Consider the following 17,297-nt stretch of genomic DNA (forward strand, 5'->3'; position numbering starts at 1 on the left):
AAGTGAGAATGACACAATTGTTTTTAATGCTGTTTCACAGATAGGTAGTCTTCAAAGATACTTTTATATAAACAAAATTGAAATTATTGTTTTCTATTTTATTTCGAATGTGAACTAGGGATGTTAAAATTCATTTATTTTTGTAAATATGTAACCGCTGAAATTTTCAGCAGTTACATGTTTACATACCGGGGGGGGGGGGGCACTAGACAGAAGCGGATGCTGGTGAGGAGCTGACTTTTAAGCTGGCTCCCTCCTACACACCTCTCCCCCCCACCCAGGATTCTGCCTCTGTAGCTACGGCAGCAGAGCAGACGGCAGGCAGCTCCATGGGAACTGGTATGCACAGGGATCCAGTTTGAAAGCTGCACATACCGGCTCCCGCCTACCCTCCCCACCAAATTGCTGCTGCCTCCTTGCCCGTTCCCACCTGTTATGCTGCCTGCTGCCTTGGTATCATCACCAGCCATAGCCAGCAGGGTCTGCTCCAGCCCAACCCACTCTAGCCTGGCCCCAGTTCACCGTGGCTAATCAGGGCTGCTCTGGCCCTACAGGCTAGAGGCTACCGGGCTTGGCTGTCAGGGGAGGGGGGCAGGAGACTGCTCTCATCGGCCAAGCCCTTCAGTTAAACAGCAACCCAGTAAGCATGTTGGTAAAACTAATGCTTACTGGGTAGCTGTTTAACCTTTTACATTCCTACCTTATAATCACTTTCAAAACTTATGTCACCTCTCAGTCTTCTCTTTTCCAGACTAAACCACCAATTCTTTCAATATTCTCTCATAGGTCCTATCTTTTAGCCCTTAAATCATTTTTGTTGCTCTTCTTCGGACTTTCCCCAATTTGCCCAAATCTTTTCTGTGATGTCCAGGAGTAGATATAAATACTCCAGCTGAGACCTCATCAGCACAGAGCAGAGTGGAAGAATTACTTCTCGTATCTTTCTTACTACAATCATGCTAACACCTCAAATCATTTCCTTCAGTTTGTCCAGAGCATTCTGAGTTAGAAACCTATCCTCCAAAACACTTGCAACCCCTCCCAGCTTGTTATATTTAAACTTTATAAATGTAGTCTCTCTCTCAATATCTAAATCACTGATGAAGATATTGAATAGAAGTGGACTCAGAGCTGTTCTCTGCAGGACTCCATTCATGAGCTGTGAACCACTGACAACTACCCTTCTGGGAATGGTTTCCAAACAATTATGCACCTACCTTCAAGTAGCTCCATCCAGATTTTATTTCACTAGTTTATGAGCAGAATGCAAATCTGATATCTTCAGATTTTGTAAGTATTTATTTAAAAAAAAAAAACTTTTCAGCCACTCCAACTATATCATTGCAGCACAATTAATTACCACACAGAATATGCTAGTCCAGAACCCTAGCTCATCTCAGGCAAGAAGAATTGGGTATACCAAAAGAAAGATATCTTATATATAAGGTACATACCAAGTAGCTTTAAACAACACCTGTGTGGCTTCACACCACAGACATGATTCACAGGTAGGCAGATCCAGGAAAAATATCAAGAACACCAGGCCTTCATTGATCTGACCAAAGCCTCTGATGGTCAACCATGAGGCTTTATGGAAATCATGTCAAAATTTGGCTGCCAAGCAAATGTATCACCAATGCAAGACTCCTCCACAACTGGATGACTGCATTCATCCTGTGCGGTGGCTCTACCTCTCGGTACTTTGTCATCCGAAATGGCATAAAACAAGGCTGTGTACTAGCACTCACCATTCTCTCAGCAGCTATTAAAACATTTACTCAAGACCTTCTATAAGCAGGTATTGGCATCCAATATCAGACTGACAGCAGCATCTTCAACCTTCCTCATCTCCACGCCAAAAGTAAAATAATATCATCAATAATCAAACCTCAATATGCAGATAATTGAGCTATAGTTGTACACTCAAAGGAGGATCTACAAAACAGTCCTTAATTGCATCTCTGAAGTTTGGTGACTGAGGAGTCTGAACCTTGCAAAGGACCAGGAAAAATAAAGCCTGTGCAAGAATCCTCTGCAACCGCCAGAGACTGCCGTTGATGAACTGTTACTTATTTATGTAGCTTCCACCATAACAGTATCTGAGTATATCACAATATTTAATGTAGTTGTGCTAACACTCCCCTGTGAGTTTGGGAAGTATTACAATCCCCTTTTGACAGATGGAGAACTGAGGTACTGAGAGATTAAGTGATATAGGTATAGTCACATGGGAATTCTGTAATTGATTCAAGAACTGAGCCTAGATCTGCCACGGCCCCAGTTAGGATTTTAGGCAGTAGAATGTCCTTCTTTTCATTTCCTAACACATCTGGAACTTTTAAGTATAACTTTAACTCGGCACTTCCTGGACTTGGAACATCTGTTATTAGGATCATTACAAAATATTTCTGTAACTATTTTTAAACCTTAAATTACTGATATGGACTCTTAGCATTAATTTAATTTACTTTTAAACAACAAAATAAGCCTTGGAAACTTTAAAAGGTATATTTCTTAATGTTACTAAAACATATGTTTGAGTCTATTTATTCACCCATTTGCTTCTTGATAGAAAAATGGAGTTTTTCCGTAGGAGCTTATAACTTTTATAGAAAAGTACAGGTTGGACCTCCCTGGTTTGGCACCTGACCGGTCCTGGATGAGGGAATTTGCCAGATAACAGGAGATCCTCTGACACCTGCTCTTCAGCCCACTGTCCCTCCCCACTGCTGGTTCCGTCAGTCCAGCCAGGCTGCCTGCCGGACAGCCCCAACTCCGCTACCTGCCAGGTGGCACATGGCCCCAGCTGTGCTGATTCTGTTTGGCTGCTGCGGCCCAGCCCGACTTCCCCCCACAGGCTGCTGCAGCTGCAGCCCCGGCCCTGCTGCCAGGTAGCAGGCAGCCCCAATCACGCTTCCACCACCATCCAGGATATTACAGCCCTGGTGCTGCCTGAGCTGACACAGCCCAGCCAGGCTTCCTCTCCTGGGCTATGGTCCCGGCCCTGCTGCCAGGCAGTAGGCAGCCCTGATAGCACTCCACCACCACCTGAGCTGCCTCAGCACTACCGCTGCCCTGGCTGCTGAGGCCCTATCACCACCAGACTAGAGAGGCTCTCAGTGGATGGCCCTCCTGCTCCGCAGAGGGTTCTCTCATCCAGGATCATCCATGGTTATGCCGGACCACAAATGTTGCTGGACGAGAGAATCCCGGTTAAAGGAGGTGAAACCTGTAGTAGAATATAGAAAATTAATGTATATAATGAACAGATGTGTAAAGTACAGGAAACCCCTGACCAAGAACATCACAAAAAATTCTTCCTCAGCTACTGAGGAGAGTCAAAAAGCACAAATTTAAAATAAAAAAGATTTTCAACATTAAATAATAGAAAAACAGGAAGCAAACCACAGTTCTCTTGTTGTTTTGTTAAAAACATTACTTGAAGTTAAATCAGACTTAGTAGCAAAAAAAACATTAACAGCTGGTCATATCAGAGGAGTTCTTCTGTAAGCACACTAAAATAACTATTCACTCCTTTGAAAAAATACTTGGAATTACACAGAAAAGAACTCTGCTCACAATCGCAGAATGCTATTAAATTTATTTCCATTTTTCTCCCATTAAACTGGAAAAAGGAGGGAGAGTGGGAGCAAAACAAGATGCATTTTTCAGTATATTTTGGGATTTCTCTATACACACATTTGTGAGCACAGACTAAAAGTACCCTTGTTATATCAATATATTTAAAAAAGATTCAACTGAAGAAAGAAGCAGTAGTCTGCATTTACTCCTCTGAGGAAAAAAAATTCTGGATACTACTATGCTTTTACAAAGAGGCAACAGCAACATCCTGTCACTTTTTGTCAAATCTAAATTTACAGATTATATCCATAGATGATGCCCAGTCATTTTGCCATTCACAGTATAAATTTACTTATATTGACCAGACAATCTTCAAACATTAAATGCAAGTCAGTAATTCAGGAACTTCTCTTAACATTTTGATACATGTCAAATTACAGATAACCATGATTTGTACTTCGCAATTGTACCCTTAAGGTATGGAAATGTAACTTATTTTAAAATATCCATTTATAGATGTCAGAAAATCCACTCTTTTTAAGAGCCATAAATGCACATCACAAAATATTTAATTTCCTGTGCACTAAACACGTTTTGGTGATTATCGAGTCTAATTACTGAAACAATTCTGAATACATATATTTCAGTGTTCAGTATAGTAATGAACTAATGAGGTATTCTTGGAAGGCAATACTTAAGAATTCACAAATACATTTATGATAAAAACTATATGCATTATGCACGCTTCCAATGCTTTTCAATTACTTATTACTACTTATATTTGATTCACTGTTTCTTTGCTCTATTTTACAAAACTTAGTGTGTGAAATACAGTGCTCTTCTTTTTTCAAGTGATATGAAAAATAGCCTCTAAGAATTTAGAGCAGTGGTCCCTGCCATGGCGCCCGCCAGGGCATTTGTGCGTGCCCACCGACAACCTGGGCCAGCCCCGGTGCTGGCCCCAGGCGCACGACACGCACCGGCGCCAGGTGCGCGGCGCTCGAGCGGCCCCATCCCTGGGGCACATGCAGGCGCTCAGTGCTCGAGCGGCGCCGGTGCCAGCCCTAGGCGTGCGGTGCTCGAGCGGCGGCGCCGGCCCTGGGCCCACGGCACAAGGCGCTTGGACGGCCCCAGCCCTGGGGCACATGCCGGCACCGGGTGCAAGGGCATCCCCGTCCCCTGGCGTGCCCCCCGGGCGCCCGGCGCGTGAGTGGCCCCGCCCTCCGGGCGCCCAGGAGCCTCTAAAGGTTGGGGACCACTGATTTAGAGCAACTCCAAGGAGCAAAATAAGAAATCAAACTAGCAAGAAATGTATTTTGTTTTCAGGGGCCTCAGACTATCAGCCGTATTGTTAACCAAAGCAAACCATAGCAGGTTTTTTTTTTTTTTAAATGACCACAAGGCATGTTATCTTAGCTTTTTAAAATTTAAATCTTTATATGAAACTTTCTGGAAAAAAATAATCATGGAATTTGTTAATCCACCTGATCAAACTGAGCTAAGAAAGTATGTGTGCACCACAGACACATTACTATATCCATATCCCATGCTGTTCCTGACCATACAGTAGTCGCAACATAATTATCCCTAGATGTGAAAAGACTGCTGACCATTTAATACAATACATTCTTCTCAATGTTTGTAGGGATGGGCAGACCTAGAATTTTTATGGAGTTATATGGTGGGAAAAGACAGAAAACCAATGGAGGCACATGTTTAAACATCTGACCATCACACAGGAAGTCAATTTTAAACAATCTTTACTAAGATGAGAATGAGAAGAACTCTGCAAATCCTCAGATATTCATTCACTTTATATCCGTGGCTATCTGCATCCACAAATGTGGATGGAGATACAAAATTTTGTATCTGTGCAAGACTAAGAATGAGCTTCCCACTCAACAATACTTTTTATATTAAGACCATCCTCAACTTAAACCTTTTCAGCATGCCTGGAGTATAGTATAATGCCAAACTTTGCCCACAGTACATACTTGATGGGTCTGTAACACGCTTTGCAACTGATTTTATATCCCATGACTGAGAAAACAACTCTTAAATCCTATGCACCTCAGAGTACCTTCCTTTAGGAAATGGGTATGCATCTGCCTTGGATTATACTTGTTTTACGTGTTTCTTTCCGCTGACAATCTTTTTGAAAAATAGTCTTAATAGGTGTGCAATAAGTACCCTACTTATTTGCATCTGTGTCTCAGTACAGTAGAGTCCCTATCATCCGACCTAAACGGGACTGACACATGGTCGGATTACCAAATATGTCGGATGATACGGACTCTACTATAGAGAGCAATGGAACAGCTGATGCCGCTCCTGCCAAGAGGAAGTGTCCCCGGCAGAGCAGCATCAGCTGTTCTGTTGCTCTCTAGGAGAAGCTGCTGCTGCTACCGGGACGCTTCCAGGCAGGAGCAGCATCAGCTGTTCCGTTGCTCTCTAGGAGAAGCTGCTGCCACTCCTGCCGGGGCCACTTCGCCCCTGGCAGGAGCAGCAGCAGCTGCTCTTAGAGAGCGACGGGGCAGCAAGCAGGGCCGTTCTCCCAGCCCGCACTGTATCCGACTTTGTCCCCGGGAGCTGCAGGGTTGGATAAAGCAGAGTGTCGGATTACCGGGTGTCAGTTAATCTGGACTCCACTGTACAACCATTTTCATTATAGCTTTTGAAATGATATTTCTATTTAATCACTGAAGAAATAAATCTACACTCAATGGCTGACTTTGGTGAATCTAATATGCAGAATTCAAGGATACAAATAGTTTCTGCCAGGGGTGGGCAACCTAAGGTTTAGGGGTAAGATGTGGCCCCCAACTTGCCTGGATCCAGCCTCTGAGGCTTGGGGCTCCCCAACCCCCCAGAACTGGGGCTCCAGTGGCACTCCAATCTCCCCACCTCCCTCCCACAGGGCTAGAGCACACAAAATCTTCTAGCCTGGGCTCCCCTTAGGCTCTAGTGTGCGAGAGGAATGTGGGGAGGAGTCTTTTTTTCCTTGTCAACAATGAGGGTTTGTTTTTTTCTTTTGCTTCTCACTTGAGTGTTGCCTCTGACTAATTTTTCTGTGGGCCAGCAGCCCCCAACCCAAAAAAACGTTCCCCGCCTCTGGTTTATGCCATTTCTGTATTCCTGCTGCATATTTTGACATTTAGTGTTCCAACAGTTTTATTTTCAAATTAAGCAGAATTGAAAAGAACCTTAACAGAAGTTCACAAACACTGCAGAACCTTTGTCTAGTAACATTCCAAAAGTTGGGGGTCAGCAAAAGTTAGTACCTCAAATAGCAACATATTTACGACAGAATTTAAAAAAGAAACGAACTGCCTCACAGCCTTCTGCCACAACCTCCAGACAGATTAAAGTGTGGTAGTGCGGGATTTAGGGATGTTAAATTTAGTTTAATCAACTAATCGACTAGTCGATGGATTTTCCAGGGTTAGCTCCCGGCCCAGGAGTTAATCCATTTAAAAGACAGAACCACAATGGGGTTAAGAGCCTATAGGCTCTTAATACATTTAAAAAGCAGAGATATATCTGGGACTAGGTGCCTCCTGCAGAGACAGTGGCACGCGGAGCGGCCGCGCTACTGGACCAACCCAGCAGCACCCGAGCTGCTCTACCCCAGGCGTCCCCAAGTTAGCCGCTGCTGAAACTGACCAGCGGCTGACTACAGGAAGCCTGAGGCAGAGTTGCTCTGCCCCAGGCTTCCTGGAATCAGCTGTTGATCAGTTTCAGCAGCAGCTGACTTGGGGATGCCTGGGGTTCTTAAGTTGAATCTGTATGTAAGTCAGAACTGGTGTCTGGATTCAGCGGCTGAATCTGGATGCCAATTCTGACTTACATACAGATTCAACTTAAGAACAAACCTACAGTCCCTATCTTGTACGTAACCCGGGGACTGCCTGTACTGACCAAGTGACTGCAATCAACAATATCATCATATATCAGAGCAATCTGGAGCCTACAGCAGAATAATCAATGAATGACTATCTAATAAATAGTGGCAGGACCCCAAAAAACTCAAATACTTGGATGCAGATGCAGTAGAACAATTATACTTTCAAAGGGCTAGCTTGTGAAGTATTGCTTGACTTAATAATGCCTAGAGTTGCTCTTACATTCATCAAGCCCTACTATACATTAAAAGTGTAAAGGAAAAACAACTCTGACTAATGTATGAGAGAAAAAAAATTCACCTCTCTCCCAAGGTAGCATTCTCTACATTAAATAGAAAAATGAATGCTGGAATAATGCCTTTTAACAGGAAAGATAATCTGTGGGTGATTTTGTGTTTATGTTGGTGCTGATCATACATTTCTAATTAAGACTCAATGGTACTATGGGAGCTGCAAATAATGAACTTCTGAATCCTAGCAGTCCAGAGTCCTCTCAATTTCACACCCACAAGTAGGAGTGAATGATCCCACTACTCTTGCCACTACAAGCAAGGAACCTAAAGACTTTTCTTTTGTTCCTCAAAGTAAGAAATTAGTTAGGGTCTTCAGAAAACCAAAACAGTAAACTAAGAATATGATGAAAAATACAAACCATAGAAAATACACTTGCCAAATGACAAAAGTTGCCTTTTCTGTTTCTCTTCTGGAAGGCAAGACGACCAGATAAAAGGTGGGAAAGTTGCAGACCACAGAGGGATGAACAAATGAGGGCTTCCGATTGGTTTCTTTCCTGCCTGAAATCTACAGAAAGAGGAGCTAGCCACAGATCTGCACTGGCACAAAGTAGAGTTTACACAAAAAATAATTTAAATTTGCCATTTTACCTCTAGCTTTCAGAAACAGGTACAATGAAAAATTGTAAACATAAATAAAACAAAACCAAATAGCCATATGTATATGGCAAGTTAAAAAAAAAAGTTAAATTCAGCATGCAACTGATATCAATATCTATAAAAATAACAAGTCCTACAGATTAAAAATAAGTACAGATTCATTCTTGAATATGCATACCCAAAGGTAACTATCTGAAAAACAACTCCCCCCCCTCCCACACACAAGTTGGTTCTCATTTTTCTAAATTTTATTTTTTCCTGTTTTCTCCAATATATATTAAAAAAAAGTTTTTCCTGCTTTACAAGACTGACATCATTATACCACTCTGAATCCTGCCTACCTCCTCCCTCTCTCCCTTTCCCCCTCCCAGTTCAAGCCCAATCTCGGCACCTCCCCTCGCCACTTGGAATTGCTATTTTAAACCAAGCCCCTACTCTCTTCCCTCCATCCCCACTCCTGAGTGCTTTCAATGCCAAGAAACATGGCACAATAGCTAGCAGACCCCCACATTGCAGCCATGACAGTCAAGAAGGGTAGGGCGGGGAGGAAATCGAAGTTGCTTAGGACAGCAGTCTGAGGACAGGCGCTAGGAGCTGGGCTCCCAGCCGGGCAGTGGACGCTTGGGGGCTCCCTCACCTCCAGGCTTTTCGGGAGCCAGAGAGTGGTGTCTGACCACCTGGAGTTTGGCTGACCCCACAGAGACTCAGTCCCTCCCCAGTGGCTGCACGTACGGCTACCAGAGCACCCCAGAGCCACCTGGGGCAGCTGCTGCACCAACCTGTCTGCTCCTTCCTTCCGCTCCCAGGAGGCGGACGGGTGGCCCAGAGCTCTGTAAGTAGGGCTGGGGCAGTGAGCAGCATAGATGGAACCACATGAGAGAGCGGTTAGGACAGCGGCCCCCTGGATTGCTGCTTTCTTCACCTCAGTAGGCAGCAGTCCCCCAAAGCATCGCATGCTGTGTGCCTGCACCTCAATGCACCCCATGCGGGATGGGCAGGCCCCTTTGCATCTCTTTTGTCATCAGGGTTAGAGCTGCGCCTGGCGCGCGCTGCAGCCAGAAGAGTAAGGATTAGGGTTGGGAGGAAGGGAGGGGGAAAGAAAGGGCCTGAACTCGTGGCAGGGAAGGGAGGCTGGCTCAGGGGGTGGAAGGGAGAGAGCAGGGGCCTGGGTTGGCATGGAAAGGAAGAATAGGGGCCTGGGTTGGCATGGCAGGGCAGGGAGAAGGGGCCTGGGTTGGCATGGAAAGGAGGAAGAATAGGGGCCTCAGTTGGCATGACGGGGGAGGGAGAAGGGGCCTGGGTTGGCATGGCCACAGCCCAGCCCTCCCTCGTGGCCAGGGTTGCCTATCCCACACGAAAAGAGGGTTGGCGAGCTTGGTGAGCAGAGGGCACAGCCCCCTAGTATTCAGAAATATTGAAGATTGACTTCAAGGGACATTACAAAATATTGAAAATAGGAAGGAAGGTGGTTTGAAAGACAGTGAACAGGAGAAGGCAATCTCTGTATTAAAGCGTGGCCCAAAATATAAAAAGTTGGACAAGTCCTGACAGAATTGGAACATTCTTAAAACAAAGGAAGAGATGAATTCTTCTACATCATTCAAATTGTTTTAATAAAGGGAAAAAGCTTCCTTTGGTTTTTTTGGAAATCAGGTTGTCATGATCTTTAAAGTCAAATTTATGTTTTTATTTAATACAATAAAGTTTTAATTTAAGGAACACTTAAAATTCCTTTCAATGATATATTTGCAATCATGCAGTGGGCTAAAAAGAAATCTCATATTAACAGAAAGGAAACAAATACAAATGTACTACAGGATTTATGTTCTTAGCATGTGAACCAATGTAAAAAAATCATGTAATTTTCTATTATTTTGTTCCTTTATTAATAACTAATTTGCCACAAACTGTAACAAATCAATATAACAACACAGCATTAAGCCAAAACAATTAAGTATAGAATAGGTCAACTACTTTCACTGATCAAATGCAAACAATCCTAACAATCTAATTATGATTAGACAGTAATAGACTGAAGCATAGTTTTTGTCACCAGGCCACGTGTTGTCCTCATCTTTATTTTGATTACAGATGCCAAAATATGCAACTTAAGTTATATTCTGCTATACTTCAAACTTCACCCACAATCCAGGAGCACGTACAAACATGACAATTTGTCCTCAACTGCCCATCAAACATATGGCAATACACTTAAAAACAGTTTTGACTTTGGTACCAGAAAGAGCTTGAATAAAGTTGCACTAAACAGAGATTAGAGTGATTATGGAAAGAAATGATGTAGAAGAACTATTGAGTTCTTAACTGTATAGATTTGTTTAAAATCATATTAGTCTAGAAAGTATATTATACAGTAGAAAGAAAAACCTTCTTATGTCAAGTTTAATCCTATTTTTAATAAATATATTTCAAAATTAATTTTTAAAACTTTCTTAAACAGGATATAAATGTTTTTATGCAAATAAAATATAGTTTGTACAAAATAGCTAGTATATATGGGCTGCTGGGGCCTGCATGTCATAGAATGCTGGATATTTTTTATTTGTACCTATATCTATATGATATTAAAAGTTCTCTTTTATTAAGTCTGCTCTACTGTGAAAGCGACATTTGAAAAGAGAAGCCATGGCTATCGTGTTCTTAAAAGTTATAGCTATATAAAACTTCCTATAAAACATTATTTATAAGCAAGTTCTCATAAGCATAATGCAAGATTGGTGCTAAAGCAAATGCTGCCAACTTTAAAAAACTACTCATCTCAGATGAGTAAGCTTTCCCTAACAAATCGGAGGACCTATAGCATTATTCTACAGAACATAAGTCTTTAAAACAAATTATGGCCCTTATAATCATAAGGACAACATTCTAGATTTGAATAAAAAGTAAACCAATTAAATGCCACAAAAATGGAGGCTGTGGAAAGAACAGAGACTTCTACTCAGCGTTGTGAGTACTGTGTAGAGCAGGAGGTGGGCAATAATTTTAGATGGGGGGGCCACTTCACTAATTTTTGAAGTGGTACTGGGCTGCCCCAGAAGAGGCGGGGCCAGGATACCTCCATGCTCCCCCTCCCACATACCCTGACTGGCCTGAAGGCGAGGGAGCACGTGCAGTTTTTGCCCCCATCTGAGCCCCTAGAGAAAACTGCCAGCTGTTCTGAAGAGCTGGCAGTTTCTTCTAGGCCAAGGGTGGCCAACCCATGGCTCGCAAGCTGCATGCGGCTCTTCCCTCCCAAAAGTGTGGCGCGTAAAGCCTCCCTTGCGGCTCACGTAGCCCCTCCAAATGGCCCCTGGCTTCCTGTGCTCACGGAGGCAGGGGAGCTGTCCAGCGGCGATTCAAAATGGCATCTGCAAGATGGCTTCGGCTGGCAGGAGCCTGATGCTGCCAAAAAGCCTAAGCCTGTGTTTTTTAAAGGGGCAGCATCTTTTTTTGGTTTGTTTTTTGCTCAACAATTCTGGTGCAGCTCTTCTCATTTTTTCCACCGCTGTTTAAGCTCTCTTTGTTTAGTGGGTTGGCCACCCCTGCTCTAGGCACCTGTCCGGTTACAGGGCAGGAGAAGACTTCACCAGCTCCCCTCACCTCCAGGCCAATCAGGGCCCAGAGGCAGGAGGAGGGATCCAAGTCTCTCGCTCCCTGTCCCCACCCTGCAATTTAAAGTGCTGCGCGCCCTTGACAGGTTGGAGGAAACCTCATGCACTCCCTACCCGAGCCCTGCAAGGAGCACATGGCACTTTCACTCTAAGCGCCACATGCCCCTTGCAGGGCAGGAGAAGACATCACACACTCCCCTGCCCCCAGGCCAATCAGAGCCCGGGGGCGGGAGGAGCACGCAAAGTCTTCAAATTCTTACTAACCAGATGCTCATACAAAATAGATACTCTGGGCAGACGGGGAAGGAACTCTGACAGAAATCAAAGCATCTTCCCATTGTCCAGCAGGTGGAATGGACAGACTAGATCTCTCAATAGAGCTTTGTCCTTAGGCATCAATGATAAAGATCCTTCTTCCATACTTAACTCTGTAGTACATTTGGTGTTCTAGATAAGTGTCTGGTAAATTTTTCAGATTTTGCAAATGTTTAATATCAGAAAATCTATTTAAGCTTAATTAGTCCTTAATAATTACACTATTTGAAATAATTATAATACTTAAAGAAATATACATTTTATACATTACCGAGGCAAAATAATTAACTTCATTTTTAATTACAGCAAAAGAGAACTCAGAATGGTGACAATTACAGTACTGTACTAAATTACTACTACACCCACTTGAAATAGAAACACACTGAAGGATCATATTAAAAAAATATATTCCTATCTGAGTCCTAGTCTGCTACTACTTACCCCAAACATAGTTGCACCATTCAATAGAATGAAAGAATGTATTGTGCAAGGGTTGCAAGATACAGCCCAAGATTGGGCCCAAAAATATTTCCTTTCAAAACTACTTATTTTATAAATCTTGGAAGCAACAAAATGAAAAGCCTTCATGTGTAGCAGGATCCAACTTGCTCCAAGTCATACTGACAAGACAGAATCTGGACTCCCACTGAAATCAAATGGAGTTTTGACATTCATTTGATGGGGGCCAGGATTTCCTCAGATATCTGCAGCAGAACCAAGATGACCTTGGTCTCCATGCTCTCTATCTTGTACTTTGTGAAAATAGCAAACATCTTAGCATATACTTTTCTACATAATAAAATATGTAAAACTATTTTTTTCCCACTTCAAGAGCTTAAACACATCAGAAGCAAAAACTTGGAAAAGTGAATAATAAACAAGATTAAACTAACACTACTAGAAAAAACACAAACAAAAAAAGTGTGCTATCAAAAGCTTGCCAACTGAATATCTAACTGGAACTAAATAATAAACCAGAATTCTACCAGCTAACATAAGTTTCTCAATAACTGATATGCTCCATAAATCCTGGCTTAAATAAGTGTTACATGTGCAGAAATGCCAGGAGTTATGTGGACATTCAGAACTATAACAAGGCATGTCGCAATTCTAGCAAAGAAGAACTGTCAAGGGAGTAATGGGTAACCAGAGATGAAACATAACAGGGATGAAACAGGACAAGAGTAGGACCACATGCAAAACCCTGTTTATATTAAAGCAATAGGGACTACTGTAGATTTGGAATGCTTGGGACTACAGACTATTATTTTCTTTACTATCCAATAGTAGTCACAACGTGAAAGGCACTTTTCAAATATGAGGGAAAGTGTGTTTCAGGTACAGCCATCCACAGCAGTATAGTTAGAGGGGAGGTCATTTCTGCAGTAACTAGGACCTCTGTCCAGTTTATTGAGACTTTTCTCCCTCACCCATCACAATCATGATAATGACACACAACCTATAAACTAGAAGTAGAGGGGGTGCCCTCAGAGGCATCACAGTGGAAACATGCAAGGAGCGCATGAATCCAGGAATGAAGGACAAAGTGGGGTCACCACCTGAAAGAACAAAGCAGTGCTGGGAGCCAGGTCGACACAGGGGAAGAGCATTACTGCAGGTTCTGATTTCCAGCAGCGACCAGAGCACGTAGGCACTTTGTAGAGACAAAAGAGGTGTTTGGGGTGCGTAGGGCACTGCTCAGGGAATGGCCCGAGTTGCTACAGGGCAGGAGGGCATGGTAAGAGCCCAGCAGGTCTGGTTTGTCCGAGCACAATGAGAGGTGCTGGGGCAGGCAGGGCTGTCTGAGAAAGTTATCGGGGCAAGGCGGTGGGGCAGGCAGCAGGAGATGCTGGGGGCGGGGAGGAGAACAGCCAATAAGCCACAGGGATACGGGGGGCAGCACAGGGAGAGCAGGTGAGCACATATGCGGAGCCACAACGGTTGCCACACAGGCCCAGCGGGCGCTGGTCCGACCGCCTGGGGCGCCCAGCCCGCCCCCGTGAGCTCGGAATCAAGTCGGGTAGGAGGAGGCTGGTCCCAGGGTCCCCGCCCCCCGAACCCCAGTTACCATTACCCAGCAAGCCCAGCGCCGCGCCGCCATCCTGCTGCCGGCCATCTCCCACGGGAAATGCACAGCCTCGCGAGAACTCCCTCACTCCCCTTTCCCTCCTCGTCTCATGCGGGCCCCTCCCCCACCACAGCTGCGCTGGGAATCAACATGGCGGTGGCGCCGCGCACGTGTCCCGACCCCGCAGCAACCACCTTGCACCCGCGGCGCGCGCGCACACGCACGCACGCACGCACATGTCCACGCACGCGACAGGAGGGAGGGAGGTGGAGCCGATGCGCAGGCGCAAGAGTTGCCTTGCCGATCCGGCCCCAAGCTGTTGGGATTCGAACGGGGCGCGCTGGTCACGTGGGAATTTCCCCCTCCTCTCCCCCCCCTCCTGCGGGCGCCGAACTCGGCATCATCCGGGTCCCCCCTTTCTCTTGTGCCTAGACCTCACCTGGCTCCCGCTATCTCGCGCGCACGGAGCCTGCCGGCAGAGGCGCCGCTTCCCCTGCTCGTTCCCTCTGCGCCGCGCACCAGGCAGCGGCGGCGGCTTCGCTCCGCACAGCGCCTGCTCCCCCCTCAGCGCGGCGGCGGCGGCTCCTTCCGCTTCCTTCCCCTCCCCCCGCTGCAGCGGGGACCAGCTCCCTGCAGCTCCGCCTGCTGGTCGCTGGGGGAGGCGGCCCGTCGCAGCCTACGCTCGTGGGGTGAGGGCCGGTACATGCCCCCGGCGCAGCTGGGGCGCGAGGCGGGACTCGGCGGCTCGTCTCCCCCAGCGGATATTCCCTGCCGGGGGGGCAGGCCGGCCGGCTCTGCCCACGGAGGCGGGCCCCGGGCCGGGCCTGACTTGGGCCATGCGAGGTGGAGATGGTGGAAGCAAGAGGTGCGAGGGTCGGGCCAGAACGGGTGCGTTCCCCGCTCTCTTCACCCGCCCCCCTCCAGCGCCTGCAGGCCCACGGCCCTGCCCGCCCCAGCCCGAGGACGCGGTGCCAGCCGTTCCCCAGGCAGGCAGCTCTGGCTCCTGGGCTTCTACACTGTGTTGACCCTTTGTCATAAGCACGTGACCAACTTTTGGGGTCTTGCAGGTTTGTGTCCGTTAGAGAGAGAAATTGATGGGCCAGGTATATTTTGGCCCACCCCTGTTGGCTTCCCGAGGATGTACAAAGCGTCCTGTTTCCCAGGGTTGTAGTAGTAGAAAAGAGTAAGGGAGTTTCCTTGCTCAGCAATCCGCAAGCCTGCCTGTCCAGTCTCTTCTCTGCTCTAGGAGTTTTGTGTGTCTGCTACTTCTCAGGGCCACTTCTGTCCCTATCTGCTGGCTTTCTTCTCCATCTGTACTTAGCTTGCTCCCCTAGCTTCTGCATTTGCTATAGTATCAGAGAACACATCATTCCACAGAGGTTAGCTTCTGCACAAGCATTTGCCATATGGCCCATTGCTTTGGGCAGTGTGGTAGCTATTTTTTGCAACTATGTCACTACATAAAATAGCTTCATTGCTCCTTTCATGGAGCCTGAAAAACGGGTGCTTAGATTAAAACTAATTTGTGATTGTAGCTGAAAGACCCACTTGATGGGAGCCACTAAACATCTTTCCCGCATAACAATATCATCTTTATCTGTGACCTTTTCCAGAACAAGAAGGTTAACTTCATCACTACTCACAAAGAACAATAGTTCTGCATCCTGTCCCTTCATATGGTATCCAAACTGATATTCCCAACCTTTTCTCCAAGTTATTTTCAATCAGCTCCTATCTGACGGAAGTCAGTGAAAAATCTCCAATGGGAGCTGTACCTGTTCTGTGTGTTTTGCATCTAAGGTGCTGTCTTCAGGCAGGTCTGATGTAACTTTTATTGATCTCTTCTATAGTTGCAATTAATTACTTTATAAAATGTTAGCAGAACACTACATTTAGTCTGTAGAGTTCTTTGAGGGGGGGGGGTCAACAAATGTGGATAAGGGGGATCCAGTGGATATAATATACTAAGATTTCCAGAAAGCCTTTCACAAGGTCCCTCACCAAAGGCTTTTAAGTAAAGTAAGTTGTCATGGGATAAGAGGGAATGTGCTTTCATGGATTGATAACTGCTTAAAAGACAAGAAACAAAGGGTAAGAATAAATGTGAAGTTTTCAGAATAGTGAGAGATGACTAGTGGTGGCCCCTAAGCATCGGTTCTGGGACCAATCCTATTCAACTTATTTATAAATGATCTGGAGAAAGGGGTAAATAGCGAAGTGACAAAATTTGCAGATGATACCAAACTGCTCAAGATAGTTAAGTCCAAAGCAGACTGTGATTAGGTAACGAAATGGCAAATGAAATTTAATGTTGATAAATGTAAAGTAATACACGTTGGAAAAAATAATCCCAACTATACATACAACATGATGGGGACAGATTTAGCTACAACTACTCAAGAGAGAGATCTTGGAGTCATTGTGGGTAGTTCTCTGAAAACATCCACTCAGTGTGCAGTGGCAGTCAAAAAAGAAAATGTTAGGAATCATTTAAAAAGGAATATAAAATAAGACAGAGAATATCTTATTGCTTCTATATAAAACCATGGTACGCCCACATCTTGAATACTGCATACAGATGTGGTGCCTCATCTCAAATGAGATATATTGGCATTGGAAAAGGTTCAGAGAACAGCAACAAAAATCATTAGGAGTTTGTCACGGGTCCCATATGAAGAGGGATTAAAAAGACTTGGACTTTTCAGTTTAGAAAAGAGGAGACTAAGAAGGGATAAAATAGAGGTATATCAAATCATGACAAGTATGGAAAAAGTGAATAAGTAACATTTATTTACTAATTTCCATAATATAAGAATTAGGGGTCACCAAATTAGATTAATAAGTAGAAGGTTTAAAACAAACAGAAGGAAGTTTTTCTTCACTCAGCACACAGTCAAACTGTGGAACTCCTTGCCAGAGAATGCTGTGC

General features: G+C 44.9%; 1 protein-coding gene across 9 annotated transcripts in view; it reads right to left on the reverse strand.

Moving 5' to 3' along the window:
* ZZZ3 (zinc finger ZZ-type containing 3) overlaps window positions 1-14,984 on the reverse strand; it is a 120,491-nt gene extending 105,507 nt beyond the window's left edge. For 3 of the 9 annotated variants that reach the window (XM_075936298.1, XM_075936297.1, XM_075936293.1), the window contains exon 1: window positions 14,808-14,983. The gene's annotated coding sequence lies outside the window, so the exon portion shown is untranslated. Of the gene's footprint in view, window positions 1-14,368; window positions 14,735-14,807 lie in introns of those variants that run through there. The other 6 variants (XM_075936300.1, XM_075936299.1, XM_075936294.1 and 3 more) reach the window with 5 other exon arrangements.
* Between the last annotated feature and the right edge of the window lie 2,313 nt (window positions 14,985-17,297).

This window comes from Pelodiscus sinensis, chromosome 9 (assembly GCF_049634645.1).
Source record: "Pelodiscus sinensis isolate JC-2024 chromosome 9, ASM4963464v1, whole genome shotgun sequence".
NCBI lineage: Eukaryota > Metazoa > Chordata > Testudines > Trionychidae > Pelodiscus > Pelodiscus sinensis.